The sequence below is a fragment of the Hyla sarda genome, unplaced genomic scaffold, assembly GCF_029499605.1.
Source record: "Hyla sarda isolate aHylSar1 unplaced genomic scaffold, aHylSar1.hap1 scaffold_1299, whole genome shotgun sequence".
Taxonomy (NCBI): Eukaryota; Metazoa; Chordata; class Amphibia; order Anura; family Hylidae; genus Hyla; species Hyla sarda.
The window spans coordinates 24,913-39,853 of NW_026607922.1; the positions used below are offsets into that span (position 1 = coordinate 24,913).

A 14,941-nucleotide genomic window follows, 5' to 3' on the forward strand; every position below is an offset into this window, starting at 1 on the left:
ACCTTCACAGCAGCGACAGCTTTATGAGGAGCATCAGCACTGCTCTGCCTGAGCAGAACCATCACCGCCATAGGTTGTCAAATAACCCGGATTTAACCCACACAGGTAAGTCCAATGGGGTGCAGGCATGTCCTCTATGCTTACAGCTTCCCGTGGGTGTTGGTTTGATACCGTTTGGGGACAGCCAAGGAGGCATCTGCAGGCAACAAAGGTAGGTGTGTGCTTGTGTGTGTGTTTCCTATGCAGATCCTAAGCCCAGTGTCACATGCAAGTAGGAGGAGTAAGAAGGGTTCCTGGCAAATCCGGGTTATGGATTGCATTTAAAAAGGCCCCGTGGGAGTGCAATGGGCCCCTGTCTTGCTGCTTAGCAATAATGGTATGGGTTTAGGTTCTGCTGTGTGTACTGGTGGTTGACTGCCCCCCAGCCCAGAGTGTGCATGGAAAATTGTCTGGCAGCCTCCCTGACAGCAAGCAGTGATAGTGCCCATGAAGGGGACCTTGTTGGGCCCGCCCCTTTCACGGTTATCGCTTCTCGGCCTTTTGGCTAAGATCAAGTGTAGTATCTGTTCTTATCAGTTTAATATCTGATACGTCCCCTATCTGGGGACCATATATTAAATGGATTTTTGAGAACGGGGGCCGATTTCGAAGCTTGCTTCCGTCGCCCTATGCATTGACCCGATATGGCAGTATCTTCGGGTACAGTGCACCACCCCCTTACAGGGTTAAAAAGAAAGATTCCTACTTTCATTGCTACCTGCTTGCTGGCTAGCCAGCTAGCCAGCCCTGTGGGCCTTGCTGCTGCTGCAGCCAAAAAACAAAAGGTGGTGCTGCTGCTGCTTCTGCTGCTTCTGCTTCTGCTTGTGTCTGGCCCCTGTTGGAGCGTCCAGGCACAGGACTTCTGCTGCTGCTGACTAAATGGCCTCCTTAATTGGATCATTTGAGTAGCCAGCACACCTGTGCAGGTAGGGCATGACATGATAGGCAGCTGCCTTGATAGCGGGTGGGTGCTGAATGTTCCTAATTGACAAAATAAGATTAATGCTTATGAAGAAATATAAAATCTCATCCCTTCCCCAATATCGCGCCACACCCCTACCCCTTAATTCCCTGGTTGAACGTGATGGACATATGTCTTTTTTCGACCGTACTAACTATGTAACTATGTAACATAACATGGGGGGGGGGGGGGGGGGGTCTCCTGGCTGTTCACACAGGTGTGTCATTGCTGTACATTGACCATGCATTGCTTCTGTGGTATTGCAAAGGCAAAGACAAATGCTTCCAGCCATCCATTGCACTAATGGATTGGTCATCAGCTGGCTGTCTATGTCCCGCATCAATATAGACCAAAGTACAGAGGGTTAGGCTATGCTATTGTGCACCTACCTGATGCATCAGAAGGTGCGAGGCCCTTGCTAAATTCTGTGCACAGACTTTGAGATCTATGCTTTAGACTGTATCTAAACCTGCTCCAACATGGACTGACATTCTGGCCTACTTTCAGCCGATGCGACTTGTCTGTCGCTGAACAGTCGCTTTTTATGTATTCAGCACCTATGTATAATGTTGTAAAAATGCTCTAGAAGCTAAAGTCGCAGAAATGTCACACATATTTGGCCTGCAACTTTCTGTGCGACAAATTCAGACAGGAAAAATCAGTATAAATCCTTAGAAAATTATCCCCCAGTGTCTCCATCTGCTGGCGGTATTGAATAAGCATTGCTGCACTGATGGGGTATGCATTAGACGAAAAAAAAGAAGAAAAAGAAGAATAATACGCCCAGAAAAGAGGCGAAAAGGAGAAAAACGTAAAAAAACGTGAAAAAAAAGTAAGAGGAAGAGAAGGGAAAAAAAGGTGGAAATGGGTTTAAAAGTGATTTCGGCGGAGAAATATATATATATATATATATATATATATATATATATATATATATATATGCGCACACACACACATAGATATAAACGTATTCTCCGTTGAGATATTGCAGCCGCTGCTGTGTCCAGGCCCAGGAGCCTTAGCACTGTGCTGTGATGTCACTCAATACCACTGACATCACTAGGTGTAAACAACATCTCTCCTTTGCTGTGTATGTGACTATGGAGCTGTTTGGTGATGTCGTCTATTACGGCCTTCATAGAAGCAACAGGAGATTGTTGCATCCATCTTGAACCCTCAGAACTACAGTGCTATGATGTCACTCACTTCCACAGGCCTTGCAGAGTGTAAACAACAACAACCCAGCTTTGTTGTGTATGTAACCAAAGGGATTTGTGATGTCACCTAGAACCTTCACAGCAGCGACAGCTTTATGAGGAGCATCAGCACTGCTCTGCCTGAGCAGAACCATCACCGCCATAGGTTGTCAAATAACCCGGATTTAACCCACACAGGTAAGTCCAATGGGGTGCAGGCATGTCCTCTATGCTTACAGCTTCCCGTGGGTGTTGGTTTGATACCGTTTGGGGACAGCCAAGGAGGCATCTGCAGGCAACAAAGGTAGGTGTGTGCTTGTGTGTGTGTTTCCTATGCAGATCCTAAGCCCAGTGTCACATGCAAGTAGGAGGAGTAAGAAGGGTTCCTGGCAAATCCGGGTTATGGATTGCATTTAAAAAGGCCCCGTGGGAGTGCAATGGGCCCCTGTCTTGCTGCTTAGCAATAATGGTATGGGTTTAGGTTCTGCTGTGTGTACTGGTGGTTGACTGCCCCCCAGCCCAGAGTGTGCATGGAAAATTGTCTGGCAGCCTCCCTGACAGCAAGCAGTGATAGTGCCCATGAAGGGGACCTTGTTGGGCCCGCCCCTTTCACGGTTATCGCTTCTCGGCCTTTTGGCTAAGATCAAGTGTAGTATCTGTTCTTATCAGTTTAATATCTGATACGTCCCCTATCTGGGGACCATATATTAAATGGATTTTTGAGAACGGGGGCCGATTTCGAAGCTTGCTTCCGTCGCCCTATGCATTGACCCGATATGGCAGTATCTTCGGGTACAGTGCACCACCCCCTTACAGGGTTAAAAAGAAAGATTCCTACTTTCATTGCTACCTGCTTGCTGGCTAGCCAGCTAGCCAGCCCTGTGGGCCTTGCTGCTGCTGCAGCCAAAAAACAAAAGGTGGTGCTGCTGCTGCTTCTGCCTTCTGCTTGTGTCTGGCCCCTGTTGGAGCGTCCAGGCACAGGACTTCTGCTGCTGCTGACTAAATGGCCTCCTTAATTGGATCATTTGAGTAGCCAGCACACCTGTGCAGGTAGGGCATGACATGATAGGCAGCTGCCTTGATAGCGGGTGGGTGCTGAATGTTCCTAATTGACAAAATAAGATTAATGCTTATGAAGAAATATAAAATCTCATCCCTTCCCCAATATCGCGCCACACCCCTACCCCTTAATTCCCTGGTTGAACGTGATGGACATATGTCTTTTTTCGACCGTACTAACTATGTAACTATGTAACATAACATGGGGGGGGGGGGGGGGGGGTCTCCTGGCTGTTCACACAGGTGTGTCATTGCTGTACATTGACCATGCATTGCTTCTGTGGTATTGCAAAGGCAAAGACAAATGCTTCCAGCCATCCATTGCACTAATGGATTGGTCATCAGCTGGCTGTCTATGTCCCGCATCAATATAGACCAAAGTACAGAGGGTTAGGCTATGCTATTGTGCACCTACCTGATGCATCAGAAGGTGCGAGGCCCTTGCTAAATTCTGTGCACAGACTTTGAGATCTATGCTTTAGACTGTATCTAAACCTGCTCCAACATGGACTGACATTCTGGCCCACTTTCAGCCGATGCGACTTGTCTGTCGCTGAACAGTCGCTTTTTATGTATTCAGCACCTATGTATAATGTTGTAAAAATGCTCTAGAAGCTAAAGTCGCAGAAATGTCACACATATTTGGCCTGCAACTTTCTGTGCGACAAATTCAGACAGGAAAAATCAGTATAAATCCTTAGAAAATTATCCCCCAGTGTCTCCATCTGCTGGCGGTATTGAATAAGCATTGCTGCACTGATGGGGTATGCATTAGACGAAAAAAAAGAAGAAAAAGAAGAATAATACGCCCAGAAAAGAGGCGAAAAGGAGAAAAACGTAAAAAAACGTGAAAAAAAAGTAAGAGGAAGAGAAGGGAAAAAAAGGTGGAGTGATTTCGGCGGGAGAAATATATATATATATATATATATATATATATATATATATATATATGCGCACACACACACATAGATATAAACGTATTCTCCGTTGAGATATTGCAGCCGCTGCTGTGTCCAGGCCCAGGAGCCTTAGCACTGTGCTGTGATGTCACTCAATACCACTGACATCACTAGGTGTAAACAACATCTCTCCTTTGCTGTGTATGTGACTATGGAGCTGTTTGGTGATGTCGTCTATTACGGCCTTCATAGAAGCAACAGGAGATTGTTGCATCCATCTTGAACCCTCAGAACTACAGTGCTATGATGTCACTCACTTCCACAGGCCTTGCAGAGTGTAAACAACAACAACCCAGCTTTGTTGTGTATGTAACCAAAGGGATTTGTGATGTCACCTAGAACCTTCACAGCAGCGACAGCTTTATGAGGAGCATCAGCACTGCTCTGCCTGAGCAGAACCATCACCGCCATAGGTTGTCAAATAACCCGGATTTAACCCACACAGGTAAGTCCAATGGGGTGCAGGCATGTCCTCTATGCTTACAGCTTCCCGTGGGTGTTGGTTTGATACCGTTTGGGGACAGCCAAGGAGGCATCTGCAGGCAACAAAGGTAGGTGTGTGCTTGTGTGTGTGTTTCCTATGCAGATCCTAAGCCCAGTGTCACATGCAAGTAGGAGGAGTAAGAAGGGTTCCTGGCAAATCCGGGTTATGGATTGCATTTAAAAAGGCCCCGTGGGAGTGCAATGGGCCCCCTGTCTTGCTGCTTAGCAATAATGGTATGGGTTTAGGTTCTGCTGTGTGTACTGGTGGTTGACTGCCCCCCCCAGCCCAGAGTGTGCATGGAAAATTGTCTGGCAGCCTCCCTGACAGCAAAGCAGTGATAGTGCCCATGAAGGGGACCTTGTTGGGCCCGCCCCTTTCACGGTTATCGCTTCTCGGCCTTTTGGCTAAGATCAAGTGTAGTATCTGTTCTTATCAGTTTAATATCTGATACGTCCCCTATCTGGGGACCATATATTAAATGGATTTTTGAGAACGGGGGCCGATTTCGAAGCTTGCTTCCGTCGCCCTATGCATTGACCCGATATGGCAGTATCTTCGGGTACAGTGCACCACCCCCCTTACAGGGTTAAAAAGAAAGATTCCTACTTTCATTGCTACCTGCTTGCTGGCTAGCCAGCTAGCCAGCCCTGTGGGCCTTGCTGCTGCTGCAGCCAAAAAACAAAAGGTGGTGCTGCTGCTGCTTCTGCTGCTTCTGCTTCTGCTTGTGTCTGGCCCCTGTTGGAGCGTCCAGGCACAGGACTTCTGCTGCTGCTGACTAAATGGCCTCCTTAATTGGATCATTTGAGTAGCCAGCACACCTGTGCAGGTAGGGCATGACATGATAGGCAGCTGCCTTGATAGCGGGTGGGTGCTGAATGTTCCTAATTGACAAAATAAGATTAATGCTTATGAAGAAATATAAAATCTCATCCCCTTCCCCAATATCGCGCCACACCCCTACCCCTTAATTCCCTGGTTGAACGTGATGGACATATGTCTTTTTTCGACCGTACTAACTATGTAACTATGTAACATAACATGGGGGGGGTCTCCTGGCTGTTCACACAGGTGTGTCATTGCTGTACATTGACCATGCATTGCTTCTGTGGTATTGCAAAAGGCAAAGACAAATGCTTCCAGCCATCCATTGCACTAATGGATTGGTCATCAGCTGGCTGTCTATGTCCCGCATCAATATAGACCAAAGTACAGAGGGTTAGGCTATGCTATTGTGCACCTACCTGATGCATCAGAAGGTGCGAGGCCCTTGCTAAATTCTGTGCACAGACTTTGAGATCTATGCTTTAGACTGTATCTAAACCTGCTCCAACATGGACTGACATTCTGGCCTACTTTCAGCCGATGCGACTTGTCTGTCGCTGAACAGTCGCTTTTTATGTATTCAGCACCTATGTATAATGTTGTAAAAATGCTCTAGAAGCTAAAGTCGCAGAAATGTCACACATATTTGGCCTGCAACTTACTGTGCGACAAATTCAGACAGGAAAAATCAGTATAAATCCTTAGAAAATTATCCCCCAGTGTCTCCATCTGCTGGCGGTATTGAATAAGCATTGCTGCACTGATGGGGTATGCATTAGACGAAAAAAAAGAAGAAAAAGAAGAATAATACGCCCAGAAAAGAGGCGAAAAGGAGAAAAACGTAAAAAAACGTGAAAAAAAAGTAAGAGGAAGAGAAGGGAAAAAAAGGTGGAAATGGGTTTAAAAGTGATTTCGGCGGAGAAATATATATATATATATATATATATATATATATATATATATATATATGCGCACACACACACATAGATATAAACGTATTCTCCGTTGAGATATTGCAGCCGCTGCTGTGTCCAGGCCCAGGAGCCTTAGCACTGTGCTGTGATGTCACTCAATACCACTGACATCACTAGGTGTAAACAACATCTCTCCTTTGCTGTGTATGTGACTATGGAGCTGTTTGGTGATGTCGTCTATTACGGCCTTCATAGAAGCAACAGGAGATTGTTGCATCCATCTTGAACCCTCAGAACTACAGTGCTATGATGTCACTCACTTCCACAGGCCTTGCAGAGTGTAAACAACAACAACCCAGCTTTGTTGTGTATGTAACCAAAGGGATTTGTGATGTCACCTAGAACCTTCACAGCAGCGACAGCTTTATGAGGAGCATCAGCACTGCTCTGCCTGAGCAGAACCATCACCGCCATAGGTTGTCAAATAACCCGGATTTAACCCACACAGGTAAGTCCAATGGGGTGCAGGCATGTCCTCTATGCTTACAGCTTCCCGTGGGTGTTGGTTTGATACCGTTTGGGGACAGCCAAGGAGGCATCTGCAGGCAACAAAGGTAGGTGTGTGCTTGTGTGTGTGTTTCCTATGCAGATCCTAAGCCCAGTGTCACATGCAAGTAGGAGGAGTAAGAAGGGTTCCTGGCAAATCCGGGTTATGGATTGCATTTAAAAAGGCCCCGTGGGAGTGCAATGGGCCCCTGTCTTGCTGCTTAGCAATAATGGTATGGGTTTAGGTTCTGCTGTGTGTACTGGTGGTTGACTGCCCCCCAGCCCAGAGTGTGCATGGAAAATTGTCTGGCAGCCTCCCTGACAGCAAGCAGTGATAGTGCCCATGAAGGGGACCTTGTTGGGCCCGCCCCTTTCACGGTTATCGCTTCTCGGCCTTTTGGCTAAGATCAAGTGTAGTATCTGTTCTTATCAGTTTAATATCTGATACGTCCCCTATCTGGGGACCATATATTAAATGGATTTTTGAGAACGGGGGCCGATTTCGAAGCTTGCTTCCGTCGCCCTATGCATTGACCCGATATGGCAGTATCTTCGGGTACAGTGCACCACCCCCTTACAGGGTTAAAAAGAAAGATTCCTACTTTCATTGCTACCTGCTTGCTGGCTAGCCAGCTAGCCAGCCCTGTGGGCCTTGCTGCTGCTGCAGCCAAAAAACAAAAGGTGGTGCTGCTGCTGCTTCTGCTGCTTCTGCTTCTGCTTGTGTCTGGCCCCTGTTGGAGCGTCCAGGCACAGGACTTCTGCTGCTGCTGACTAAATGGCCTCCTTAATTGGATCATTTGAGTAGCCAGCACACCTGTGCAGGTAGGGCATGACATGATAGGCAGCTGCCTTGATAGCGGGTGGGTGCTGAATGTTCCTAATTGACAAAATAAGATTAATGCTTATGAAGAAATATAAAATCTCATCCCTTCCCCAATATCGCGCCACACCCCTACCCCTTAATTCCCTGGTTGAACGTGATGGACATATGTCTTTTTTCGACCGTACTAACTATGTAACTATGTAACATAACATGGGGGGGGGGGGGGGTCTCCTGGCTGTTCACACAGGTGTGTCATTGCTGTACATTGACCATGCATTGCTTCTGTGGTATTGCAAAGGCAAAGACAAATGCTTCCAGCCATCCATTGCACTAATGGATTGGTCATCAGCTGGCTGTCTATGTCCCGCATCAATATAGACCAAAGTACAGAGGGTTAGGCTATGCTATTGTGCACCTACCTGATGCATCAGAAGGTGCGAGGCCCTTGCTAAATTCTGTGCACAGACTTTGAGATCTATGCTTTAGACTGTATCTAAACCTGCTCCAACATGGACTGACATTCTGGCCTACTTTCAGCCGATGCGACTTGTCTGTCGCTGAACAGTCGCTTTTTATGTATTCAGCACCTATGTATAATGTTGTAAAAATGCTCTAGAAGCTAAAGTCGCAGAAATGTCACACATATTTGGCCTGCAACTTTCTGTGCGACAAATTCAGACAGGAAAAATCAGTATAAATCCTTAGAAAATTATCCCCCAGTGTCTCCATCTGCTGGCGGTATTGAATAAGCATTGCTGCACTGATGGGGTATGCATTAGACGAAAAAAAAGAAGAAAAAGAAGAATAATACGCCCAGAAAAGAGGCGAAAAGGAGAAAAACGTAAAAAAACGTGAAAAAAAAGTAAGAGGAAGAGAAGGGAAAAAAAGGTGGAAATGGGTTTAAAAGTGATTTCGGCGGAGAATATATATATATATATATATATATATATATATATATATATATATATATGCGCACACACACACATAGATATAAACGTATTCTCCGTTGAGATATTGCAGCCGCTGCTGTGTCCAGGCCCAGGAGCCTTAGCACTGTGCTGTGATGTCACTCAATACCACTGACATCACTAGGTGTAAACAACATCTCTCCTTTGCTGTGTATGTGACTATGGAGCTGTTTGGTGATGTCGTCTATTACGGCCTTCATAGAAGCAACAGGAGATTGTTGCATCCATCTTGAACCCTCAGAACTACAGTGCTATGATGTCACTCACTTCCACAGGCCTTGCAGAGTGTAAACAACAACAACCCAGCTTTGTTGTGTATGTAACCAAAGGGATTTGTGATGTCACCTAGAACCTTCACAGCAGCGACAGCTTTATGAGGAGCATCAGCACTGCTCTGCCTGAGCAGAACCATCACCGCCATAGGTTGTCAAATAACCCGGATTTAACCCACACAGGTAAGTCCAATGGGGTGCAGGCATGTCCTCTATGCTTACAGCTTCCCGTGGGTGTTGGTTTGATACCGTTTGGGGACAGCCAAGGAGGCATCTGCAGGCAACAAAGGTAGGTGTGTGCTTGTGTGTGTGTTTCCTATGCAGATCCTAAGCCCAGTGTCACATGCAAGTAGGAGGAGTAAGAAGGGTTCCTGGCAAATCCGGGTTATGGATTGCATTTAAAAAGGCCCCGTGGGAGTGCAATGGGCCCCTGTCTTGCTGCTTAGCAATAATGGTATGGGTTTAGGTTCTGCTGTGTGTACTGGTGGTTGACTGCCCCCCAGCCCAGAGTGTGCATGGAAAATTGTCTGGCAGCCTCCCTGACAGCAAGCAGTGATAGTGCCCATGAAGGGGACCTTGTTGGGCCCGCCCCTTTCACGGTTATCGCTTCTCGGCCTTTTGGCTAAGATCAAGTGTAGTATCTGTTCTTATCAGTTTAATATCTGATACGTCCCCTATCTGGGGACCATATATTAAATGGATTTTTGAGAACGGGGGCCGATTTCGAAGCTTGCTTCCGTCGCCCTATGCATTGACCCGATATGGCAGTATCTTCGGGTACAGTGCACCACCCCCTTACAGGGTTAAAAAGAAAGATTCCTACTTTCATTGCTACCTGCTTGCTGGCTAGCCAGCTAGCCAGCCCTGTGGGCCTTGCTGCTGCTGCAGCCAAAAAACAAAAGGTGGTGCTGCTGCTGCTTCTGCTGCTTCTGCTTCTGCTTGTGTCTGGCCCCTGTTGGAGCGTCCAGGCACAGGACTTCTGCTGCTGCTGACTAAATGGCCTCCTTAATTGGATCATTTGAGTAGCCAGCACACCTGTGCAGGTAGGGCATGACATGATAGGCAGCTGCCTTGATAGCGGGTGGGTGCTGAATGTTCCTAATTGACAAAATAAGATTAATGCTTATGAAGAAATATAAAATCTCATCCCTTCCCCAATATCGCGCCACACCCCTACCCCTTAATTCCCTGGTTGAACGTGATGGACATATGTCTTTTTTCGACCGTACTAACTATGTAACTATGTAACATAACATGGGGGGGGGGGGGTCTCCTGGCTGTTCACACAGGTGTGTCATTGCTGTACATTGACCATGCATTGCTTCTGTGGTATTGCAAAGGCAAAGACAAATGCTTCCAGCCATCCATTGCACTAATGGATTGGTCATCAGCTGGCTGTCTATGTCCCGCATCAATATAGACCAAAGTACAGAGGGTTAGGCTATGCTATTGTGCACCTACCTGATGCATCAGAAGGTGCGAGGCCCTTGCTAAATTCTGTGCACAGACTTTGAGATCTATGCTTTAGACTGTATCTAAACCTGCTCCAACATGGACTGACATTCTGGCCTACTTTCAGCCGATGCGACTTGTCTGTCGCTGAACAGTCGCTTTTTATGTATTCAGCACCTATGTATAATGTTGTAAAAATGCTCTAGAAGCTAAAGTCGCAGAAATGTCACACATATTTGGCCTGCAACTTTCTGTGCGACAAATTCAGACAGGAAAAATCAGTATAAATCCTTAGAAAATTATCCCCCAGTGTCTCCATCTGCTGGCGGTATTGAATAAGCATTGCTGCACTGATGGGGTATGCATTAGACGAAAAAAAAGAAGAAAAAGAAGAATAATACGCCCAGAAAAGAGGCGAAAAGGAGAAAAACGTAAAAAAACGTGAAAAAAAAGTAAGAGGAAGAGAAGGGAAAAAAAGGTGGAAATGGGTTTAAAAGTGATTTCGGCGGAGAAATATATATATATATATATATATATATATATATATATATATATATATGCGCACACACACACATAGATATAAACGTATTCTCCGTTGAGATATTGCAGCCGCTGCTGTGTCCAGGCCCAGGAGCCTTAGCACTGTGCTGTGATGTCACTCAATACCACTGACATCACTAGGTGTAAACAACATCTCTCCTTTGCTGTGTATGTGACTATGGAGCTGTTTGGTGATGTCGTCTATTACGGCCTTCATAGAAGCAACAGGAGATTGTTGCATCCATCTTGAACCCTCAGAACTACAGTGCTATGATGTCACTCACTTCCACAGGCCTTGCAGAGTGTAAACAACAACAACCCAGCTTTGTTGTGTATGTAACCAAAGGGATTTGTGATGTCACCTAGAACCTTCACAGCAGCGACAGCTTTATGAGGAGCATCAGCACTGCTCTGCCTGAGCAGAACCATCACCGCCATAGGTTGTCAAATAACCCGGATTTAACCCACACAGGTAAGTCCAATGGGGTGCAGGCATGTCCTCTATGCTTACAGCTTCCCGTGGGTGTTGGTTTGATACCGTTTGGGGACAGCCAAGGAGGCATCTGCAGGCAACAAAGGTAGGTGTGTGCTTGTGTGTGTGTTTCCTATGCAGATCCTAAGCCCAGTGTCACATGCAAGTAGGAGGAGTAAGAAGGGTTCCTGGCAAATCCGGGTTATGGATTGCATTTAAAAAGGCCCCGTGGGAGTGCAATGGGCCCCTGTCTTGCTGCTTAGCAATAATGGTATGGGTTTAGGTTCTGCTGTGTGTACTGGTGGTTGACTGCCCCCCAGCCCAGAGTGTGCATGGAAAATTGTCTGGCAGCCTCCCTGACAGCAAGCAGTGATAGTGCCCATGAAGGGGACCTTGTTGGGCCCGCCCCTTTCACGGTTATCGCTTCTCGGCCTTTTGGCTAAGATCAAGTGTAGTATCTGTTCTTATCAGTTTAATATCTGATACGTCCCCTATCTGGGGACCATATATTAAATGGATTTTTGAGAACGGGGGCCGATTTCGAAGCTTGCTTCCGTCGCCCTATGCATTGACCCGATATGGCAGTATCTTCGGGTACAGTGCACCACCCCCTTACAGGGTTAAAAAGAAAGATTCCTACTTTCATTGCTACCTGCTTGCTGGCTAGCCAGCTAGCCAGCCCTGTGGGCCTTGCTGCTGCTGCAGCCAAAAAACAAAAGGTGGTGGTGCTGCTGCTGCTTCTGCTTCTGCTTGTGTCTGGCCCCTGTTGGAGCGTCCAGGCACAGGACTTCTGCTGCTGCTGACTAAATGGCCTCCTTAATTGGATCATTTGAGTAGCCAGCACACCTGTGCAGGTAGGGCATGACATGATAGGCAGCTGCCTTGATAGCGGGTGGGTGCTGAATGTTCCTAATTGACAAAATAAGATTAATGCTTATGAAGAAATATAAAATCTCATCCCTTCCCCAATATCGCGCCACACCCCTACCCCTTAATTCCCTGGTTGAACGTGATGGACATATGTCTTTTTTCGACCGTACTAACTATGTAACTATGTAACATAACATGGGGGGGGGGGGGGTCTCCTGGCTGTTCACACAGGTGTGTCATTGCTGTACATTGACCATGCATTGCTTCTGTGGTATTGCAAAGGCAAAGACAAATGCTTCCAGCCATCCATTGCACTAATGGATTGGTCATCAGCTGGCTGTCTATGTCCCGCATCAATATAGACCAAAGTACAGAGGGTTAGGCTATGCTATTGTGCACCTACCTGATGCATCAGAAGGTGCGAGGCCCTTGCTAAATTCTGTGCACAGACTTTGAGATCTATGCTTTAGACTGTATCTAAACCTGCTCCAACATGGACTGACATTCTGGCCTACTTTCAGCCGATGCGACTTGTCTGTCGCTGAACAGTCGCTTTTTATGTATTCAGCACCTATGTATAATGTTGTAAAAATGCTCTAGAAGCTAAAGTCGCAGAAATGTCACACATATTTGGCCTGCAACTTTCTGTGCGACAAATTCAGACAGGAAAAATCAGTATAAATCCTTAGAAAATTATCCCCCAGTGTCTCCATCTGCTGGCGGTATTGAATAAGCATTGCTGCACTGATGGGGTATGCATTAGACGAAAAAAAAGAAGAAAAAGAAGAATAATACGCCCAGAAAAGAGGCGAAAAGGAGAAAAACGTAAAAAAACGTGAAAAAAAAGTAAGAGGAAGAGAAGGGAAAAAAAGGTGGAAATGGGTTTAAAAGTGATTTCGGCGGAGAAATATATATATATATATATATATATATATATATATATATATATATATATGCGCACACACACACATAGATATAAACGTATTCTCCGTTGAGATATTGCAGCCGCTGCTGTGTCCAGGCCCAGGAGCCTTAGCACTGTGCTGTGATGTCACTCAATACCACTGACATCACTAGGTGTAAACAACATCTCTCCTTTGCTGTGTATGTGACTATGGAGCTGTTTGGTGATGTCGTCTATTACGGCCTTCATAGAAGCAACAGGAGATTGTTGCATCCATCTTGAACCCTCAGAACTACAGTGCTATGATGTCACTCACTTCCACAGGCCTTGCAGAGTGTAAACAACAACAACCCAGCTTTGTTGTGTATGTAACCAAAGGGATTTGTGATGTCACCTAGAACCTTCACAGCAGCGACAGCTTTATGAGGAGCATCAGCACTGCTCTGCCTGAGCAGAACCATCACCGCCATAGGTTGTCAAATAACCCGGATTTAACCCACACAGGTAAGTCCAATGGGGTGCAGGCATGTCCTCTATGCTTACAGCTTCCCGTGGGTGTTGGTTTGATACCGTTTGGGGACAGCCAAGGAGGCATCTGCAGGCAACAAAGGTAGGTGTGTGCTTGTGTGTGTGTTTCCTATGCAGATCCTAAGCCCAGTGTCACATGCAAGTAGGAGGAGTAAGAAGGGTTCCTGGCAAATCCGGGTTATGGATTGCATTTAAAAAGGCCCCGTGGGAGTGCAATGGGCCCCTGTCTTGCTGCTTAGCAATAATGGTATGGGTTTAGGTTCTGCTGTGTGTACTGGTGGTTGACTGCCCCCCAGCCCAGAGTGTGCATGGAAAATTGTCTGGCAGCCTCCCTGACAGCAAGCAATAGTGCCCATGAAGGGGACCTTGTTGGGCCCGCCCCTTTCACGGTTATCGCTTCTCGGCCTTTTGGCTAAGATCAAGTGTAGTATCTGTTCTTATCAGTTTAATATCTGATACGTCCCCTATCTGGGGACCATATATTAAATGGATTTTTGAGAACGGGGGCCGATTTCGAAGCTTGCTTCCGTCGCCCTATGCATTGACCCGATATGGCAGTATCTTCGGGTACAGTGCACCACCCCCTTACAGGGTTAAAAAGAAAGATTCCTACTTTCATTGCTACCTGCTTGCTGGCTAGCCAGCTAGCCAGCCCTGTGGGCCTTGCTGCTGCTGCAGCCAATAAACAAAAGGTGGTGCTGCTGCTGCTTCTGCTGCTTCTGCTTCTGCTTGTGTCTGGCCCCTGTTGGAGCGTCCAGGCACAGGACTTCTGCTGCTGCTGACTAAATGGCCTCCTTAATTGGATCATTTGAGTAGCCAGCACACCTGTGCAGGTAGGGCATGACATGATAGGCAGCTGCCTTGATAGCGGGTGGGTGCTGAATGTTCCTAATTGACAAAATAAGATTAATGCTTATGAAGAAATATAAAATCTCATCCCTTCCCCAATATCGCGCCACACCCCTACCCCTTAATTCCCTGGTTGAACGTGATGGACATATGTCTTTTTTCGACCGTACTAACTATGTAACTATGTAACATAACATGGGGGGGGGGGGGTCTCCTGGCTGTTCACACAGGTGTGTCATTGCTGTACATTGACCATGCATTGCTTCTGTGGTATTGCAAAGGC

The 14,941-nt window shown here is 46.5% G+C and overlaps 7 non-coding genes across 7 annotated transcripts; all 7 read left to right on the forward strand.

Moving 5' to 3' along the window:
- The first annotated feature begins 524 nt into the window (after positions 1 to 524).
- Positions 525 to 715, forward strand: LOC130304916 (U2 spliceosomal RNA). The gene has a single exon (XR_008854622.1). It is a non-coding gene; the product is annotated as a U2 spliceosomal RNA (small nuclear RNA).
- A 2,098-nt stretch (positions 716 to 2,813) lies between these two features.
- On the forward strand, positions 2,814 to 3,004 carry LOC130304917 (U2 spliceosomal RNA). The gene has a single exon (XR_008854623.1). It is a non-coding gene; the product is annotated as a U2 spliceosomal RNA (small nuclear RNA).
- A 2,078-nt stretch (positions 3,005 to 5,082) lies between these two features.
- Positions 5,083 to 5,273, forward strand: LOC130304918 (U2 spliceosomal RNA). The gene has a single exon (XR_008854624.1). It is a non-coding gene; the product is annotated as a U2 spliceosomal RNA (small nuclear RNA).
- Positions 5,274 to 7,361: 2,088 nt separating this feature from the next.
- Positions 7,362 to 7,552, forward strand: LOC130304919 (U2 spliceosomal RNA). Its single transcript, XR_008854625.1, has one exon. It is a non-coding gene; the product is annotated as a U2 spliceosomal RNA (small nuclear RNA).
- Positions 7,553 to 9,645: 2,093 nt separating this feature from the next.
- Positions 9,646 to 9,836, forward strand: LOC130304920 (U2 spliceosomal RNA). The gene has a single exon (XR_008854626.1). It is a non-coding gene; the product is annotated as a U2 spliceosomal RNA (small nuclear RNA).
- A 2,090-nt stretch (positions 9,837 to 11,926) lies between these two features.
- On the forward strand, positions 11,927 to 12,117 carry LOC130304921 (U2 spliceosomal RNA). Its single transcript, XR_008854627.1, has one exon. It is a non-coding gene; the product is annotated as a U2 spliceosomal RNA (small nuclear RNA).
- A 2,084-nt stretch (positions 12,118 to 14,201) lies between these two features.
- LOC130304923 (U2 spliceosomal RNA) lies at positions 14,202 to 14,392 on the forward strand. The gene has a single exon (XR_008854629.1). It is a non-coding gene; the product is annotated as a U2 spliceosomal RNA (small nuclear RNA).
- Positions 14,393 to 14,941: the final 549 nt, after the last annotated feature.